Source organism: Anoplophora glabripennis, unplaced genomic scaffold (genome assembly GCF_000390285.2).
Source record: "Anoplophora glabripennis isolate ALB-LARVAE unplaced genomic scaffold, Agla_2.0 scaffold13, whole genome shotgun sequence".
Lineage (NCBI taxonomy): Eukaryota > Metazoa > Arthropoda > Insecta > Coleoptera > Cerambycidae > Anoplophora > Anoplophora glabripennis.
In genome coordinates, this window is record NW_019416478.1 from 1,113,322 (window position 1) to 1,119,807 (window position 6,486).

General features: G+C 31.8%; 1 non-coding gene across 1 annotated transcript; it reads right to left on the bottom strand.

Annotated features, from left to right (window-relative positions):
• Nucleotides 1–223: 223 nt before the first annotated feature.
• Nucleotides 224–295, bottom strand: Trnap-ugg. The gene has a single exon. It is a non-coding gene; the product is annotated as a tRNA-Pro (tRNA).
• Between the last annotated feature and the right edge of the window lie 6,191 nt (nucleotides 296–6,486).

Consider the following 6,486-nt stretch of genomic DNA (forward strand, 5'->3'; position numbering starts at 1 on the left):
ACATTTTTTAACTAGTATTATGGTATTTTGTGCCTCTTTTTGTACATGTTGAAAAACTATTACATCACTAATAACGCAGTTAATTCATGTAGTTTAATGAATATCGCTTATGCCATCATATTTCTATAGGAACAATAAATTGCAAATCATTTAGGATAATTAAATACCACATAAATAACTATTAAGATTAAAGCAATCTTGAGAAAAAAAAATTAAAAAAGTTGGGCTCAACCGGGATTTGAACCCGGGACCTCTCGCACCCAAAGCGAGAATCATACCCCTAGACCATTGAGCCGTATTGTACGTATGTCAAATTTTCTTCAAATTTAAACGGGACATTTTCCAATATTGCATCTATTCGTTTGTTATTCAAACGCTGAATTATTTAATGGAATGTTGAATAAGTTCTCGCTGGTTTTACGTGAAAATGAATGCTTTATTTAAAAAAAAAATAGTGAAAAACATGTCACTGAAGTTATTGTTCATCGCTAGCCACTTTCCCATCTTTCTGGCAGCATTTTAATTCCAAATCATAAAAATAACATGTCTTTTGAGGCTGTCCATTAGTCGATCCTTTTTGGCATTTTGATAGAAATGGAAGTGCTGCTCAGCTAGTCCATGTGCCAACAGTCGGAACAAATGATAATCGGAAGGGACAATGTCTGGTGAATATGCTTTTAAACGTTTTGAAACTATTCTATTGTGTGATCAATTCCTAATGATTCTGCAAGTTCAGCAAGCGCCTGACATGAGTCTTCATAAAGTAACGCCTCCAATTCTTTATCTTCAAATTGTTTCGGTGTGCCAGAACTTGCTTATAGTACTTTTTTATAGATCTTCAACTACACGCTTGCAATTCTGGTAACGCTATGCGTTGGAAAACAGCGAGAACTTATTCGAAACAAATTTCACTAAACAAAAAAAAAACAATTACCACTCAGATGCTGCTACTTCCAAATAATTAAACCAGCAAAAAAGGGGGAGTCGGTTATCGTAAACTCTAGTAATTAAATCGTTTCCATTCGATTCCCTCCTCGGGCAAAATTGCCAATCAAACAATTTGTCGCACGTCTATGCATTAAAAGAATATAAATTCATCCCAACCGCTTGAAAACCGTCTGAAGTAGCCCGAGGCCTACGTTTGAGTCAAAAAACACGTCGGGGAAAGTTGGGAGCTAACGTTGAATAAATAATATATAACAGCTCGGTACTTTCCGTTTATTGACTGAAATCGACTTGTAGAGAACTTTATACAAGAAAATAAATAAAGAAGAGGGTCAACTAGGTGGCCCCTGTATAGCCGATTCGATTTCCGTTAAGTTTATTTGAGTAGCTAAAAGAACCCGGGGCGGGGGTATTTGTGTAACGAAGTTAATCTCGACGAATATCGAATTTTAAATAAGTTTATAGTCATTTTATATTTATTAATAGTGGTTGAAACTCGAATAAATTTTATGGAACAAAAATTTGGTCATAAGTAAACAGCGCAATACAAGTATTTCTTTTATTTTTGAAATTGCAGTATCGATCTATTGAGACACAAAATATTTGCTTAGCTTTAACTGGATGTGTTGTAGGTATTTTAGGTTCCCAGTAACTTCGAATTTCACTTGCTAGTCAAAAGTAGTTGTTATCATCCCTAAGAAGCAGAAAACGCTGAGCGGAAATCGACATTTTTACCTATCTTTTGAATCGATATTATTACATGACAGCTAGATTCTTGAAAGAGCAGTATCCGAGACGTGACAGAACCACGATGAAACGAGATGGAATGGCTATACTGAGGATTCAACTTGACACAGTTTTATAAGGAACCACATACTTGCATTGTATAGTATCCATTTCCTTGTGACACAACTAGGGTTTCTAGTCGAGACTTCTCGAAGCGAGAATTCCCGGGAAATCTGGCCTTACTCGAGACGCGAAAAAAGTGTCGAGAAATCGAGAAATCGAGAAATTTCAAAATCACGCGCGTCTTAAGTTCTTGACTGGAGTTCGTTTCGTTCATACGTTCAATTCGTTTCTCGACAAATAACTGAGCGGTTAAAGTGGTTTCTCTACCAGCTCATGATTTATTTATTTTAAGTTTCTAAGGCTTTAGTTTACTTTGACGATTCTTATTTTTTTAATGTACCTTGTTATAAGTCTGTAGAAATTTATTATAAGCAGATACCTAATGTTGATGTTGATTCTGAAAATATTTAGTTCCTGTTTCTTTAGTTGATTATTTTATTGTTATTGTTATTTGTTTTGTTAATTAAAAGATTGTGATTATAAGTGATAAATTAATAGAAAGAACGCTTCTGTATCTTTAAATTAAAGATTGTTTTTTTAAGATTTCTTCGGTTAAATTCCTTATTTACTATTTGTTTAATTAAAAGACTAAGTATAATGAAAGTGTTTAAAAAAAATACAAGTTAAAGGTTTTTAAGAAGAAGATACTCAAAGTTTAATTTAGTTTTGTTAGTAGAAGTAGAAACATATAAGTAATTAATAAAAATACTAAATAAATAATAAATGTTAATGATTATTGTTAAGTATAATGTTTATATTTCGCATTGCAATACCAAAATTATGACTTTTTTAAGTTTTAGAAATTTCTTGAGAATTCGAGAATTCCCGGGAATTCCTAGTCGAGAATTCTCGAGACCCGAGAAAAAAATAGGCCGAGAAATCAGAAACCCTAACTAGTTTGCAGCATAACAAACGCTGCATATAACTTCTTTCCTTATGTCTTGAAGTACCAGTCTTTGGAAAATTATTGAATGTTGTTTAAAGTGCATAAATGCCACAAAATACTCGTGATAGGAACGTTAAACGTATAACTTTTGTGCTTACACAATGTTTTCTCATTTTCTGTTCGGAAAAATCAAATAATTGACCGAATGGGTATCACGTTTATAAAATTCACAATTTGGAGTATTTGCCTGAGCGTCACACTGAAAACAGATTTTATTTTATAGCTCAAATTGTAGTAAATGTAGATCAGAACCTTTTTCCTTTGGGCAGACGAAAGTCGGTTTGTCAGTAATGGTTTGCCAAACAGGCCCAACTAACACTACTGGTCCATTGAAAATCCCCACATTGTAAATCCAGTCCACAACCAAGGCCTTTTTGGAGCAAATGTATGGTGCGGCATCATCGGTAGGTATGTAATTGGGCCTTATTTTTATGAACATACATTGAACAGCGTTAGTTACCTAAATTTCCAACCAGAAGAACTTCCTGCACTTCTGGAGAATGTGCCTTTGCAGCTAAGGAGAAACCTACGGTTTCAGCACGACGGGGCTCCACCCCACAATGCCAGGATTGTGTATAAAAATGGATTGGGCTTAATGGCCTGGAAAGTCACCAGATCTAACACCCCTCGATTTTTTTATGGGGGGGTTTTAAAAAATAAGGTTTACAAAACACATTCGTGAGATATTAATCATTTGAAAGCAANCTAACAAAAAAGTTAAAGGGGGTCAAAATATAGTCAAAATCACCCTGTACCTAGTTATAAGTGTGTGTAGAAATTTTATTATAAGCAGATACCTAATGTTGAAGTGATAAATTAATAGGAAGAACGCTTTTGTATCTTTAATTTAAAGTTTGTTTTTTTAAGATTTCTTGGGTTAAATTCCTTATTTACTATTTATTTAATTAAAAGACTGCATGATTATTGATTATTAATAATTATTATTGGAAGAAAACTGCGATTCAAAAACACTGAAATAAACGTAAGTATATTGAAAGTGTTTAATAAAAAAACAAGTTAAAGGTTTTTAAGAAGAAACTCAAAGTTCAATTTAGTTTTGTTAGTAGAAGTAGAAACATAAGTAATTAATAAAAATACTGAATAAATAATAAATGTTAATGATGATTGTTAAGTATAATAGCATGTTTATATTTCGCATTGCAATACCAAAATTATGACTTTTTTAAGTTTTAGAAATTTCTCGAGAATTCGAGAATTCCCGGGAATTCCTAGTCGAGAATTCTCGAGACCCGAGAAAAAAAATAGGCCGAGAAATCAGAAACACTAGACACAACGATGTTTCATAAAAATTTGCAATAGTAAAGTTTTTCCATTCAAAACATTGTTAAAAATATGTTACTGTCACACTGATGGGGACTTTCTGTGCCTGAGCGAAGGTCCTGAGGAATAAAGCCAAGCTTAAAAGGCAGTGCCAAAATGGTTGTCCTAGCGCAAATAAAGGTATGGGAAATATAAATGCACGACATAATCTGCACCCATTAAGGTAATATTAAGCTTAGACACATGCAATAGTGATAAATTGAACTAAAATATAAAAGTTTTAGTTGGAACAATAATTAGTACTTTGTCAATGTAAATTTAAAATAAAAATTTTCTTTCTGCAATAACTTTTACGTTTTATGGTAATTAAGGTATCTAGGGTGTTATAAGGGTAATAACGACCAAAGTGTACTTCCAGAAGGCTGTTATTACCTTATTACACTGTAAAAAAAAATCGGTATGAGTGAAAGCAATGGAGGTACGGAGTGAAATTATTGAGTACATTTTTACTCAATATTAAGCATTTTGATAATTTTACTGATTTGAACTAAAACTGAGTACTTGCACTCAAATATCCCGTTAAATAAATTCTACAGATAAACTCATGTTTGATGCACTTGTAACTAAATCGGAGTAAATGTCCTCATTCTTGAATAACCTCACCCCATTCTGTGGTTGTCGTGTGTTGCCTTAGTCTATTCTCGTCGTCCCCATTAGGTTATCTCGTGGCGTGGTGTATAGCGTGTAGTGCTGGACAAGTGTCGTTAATCCGGTTATGTTGGTAAAAATTATGTTTAAATGCTGTGGTTTGATTACAATAATTAAAAACAATAATATATTGAGTCTCGATAAATATTTGGTTAAATAAACGGATAGTTAAATTGTTGCATATGCTTACCTATCTGTAACATAGAATATAGGCAATCTATAATTTTTATTATATTTTTGTAGCTAAACACGAATATTATAGCATTTTCTCCTTAGAAGCAAAATAGACACGTAAATGTTTAGTTTTCTTTCTTTAAAAGTCATTTTCATAAAATAAAAATTGAAATAGTAATTTGAAAAAAACATACCCAAAAAAGTGCACTTATTCAAAGTCATTTTTTGATCCTTAAAATTAATAAAATCGTCAACATTTTTTAACAGCATGATAATATAACTCTTTAAGAAGAAAATAAACCGAAAATCGTTACTGTAAGGCTATCCGCTGAGAAGATCTAGCCAATTTACGAGAGCGCCTTTTCTTCAAAAAATCGATATATCTCGAAAAATAATTAATATTTTTAAATTTTTCAAAAATGTACTTTTTTGGCTTGCCGCGGGCTATGATTGCAGTAAATAGCAAATGTAAACGAGTTATAGAAGAAGAGAAAAGAGAATATTTTTAACGGTTTTTTCGATATATCTCGAAAAGTAACAAAGCAATCGATACTTTCGAAAAATCAGTCGATAGATCTTTTTAAAACCTACAACTTTCTCATTTAAAATTTTTCAATCCGTGCTATATTTTTTTAGTTATTTTAGAAAAACCGTTTTTTTTTTTCAACTTTGCGATTTTTTTTAACCATGTTCGCCATATTGGATCGAGTTTAAAGAACAAGAAACTCAATTTAAAATTTAATTTTCTATACGGTCATATTTTTTTTGTCCAGGTTATAATTTCTGTAAGCATTTCTCTATAATACTTGGACTATTAATATTTTTAAAATATTTGGCTCAATTAATTCTATTATAATATACTATCAAAAACAAAAATGTAGATTTGAGACATTATTTTTATAATATCCTAATTTTGAAAGTTCATCATTTGCAGAACACGCTGTATAGCGTCTAATTAATTTCGACATTGTATATCTTGAGTGATTTATTTTTGCACTCCATATTTAGTCAATTAAAAACCAAGTCTGCCCTTTTACTGTCTCTAAACTCTAGTAAACTATTGACGTATGTATTAATTTTTTCTTTATTAACATGATAATTAACGCTTACAATTGATTACATTTGACGACGGTAGGAATTAATAACGATAATAAAAGCAATAAGTGAATTCGATAAAATAAAATTACACTTATTTTTTACCTCGTTAAATACTTTTTCTGCGAGCTAACTACATACAGAATGACTGTGTGTGCACTGAACTAGGCCGGGTGCTACAATTAAACAAATTCCAGTGGCGTGTAGATAAATATTTTCAAAGTTTGAAGTTCACATTATGGTGTTTGTATGAATCCATATTTCTCTGGTAAATTGTGAAATAGCTCGTATATATTTCATATTTAACAATTTCAAATTATAACCTTATAACAGTACGACATATAAAGCACCATTAAAAGCAATTGTGTCTCCATAAAGGAAGAATCAAGCATAATTCTGGTACATACATTACTGTATATGTACGGCTCTTTGAAAATCACAGCGCGAGCAGCACAGTAACTGTGCTTTGTTACGCAACAATAAGGAAG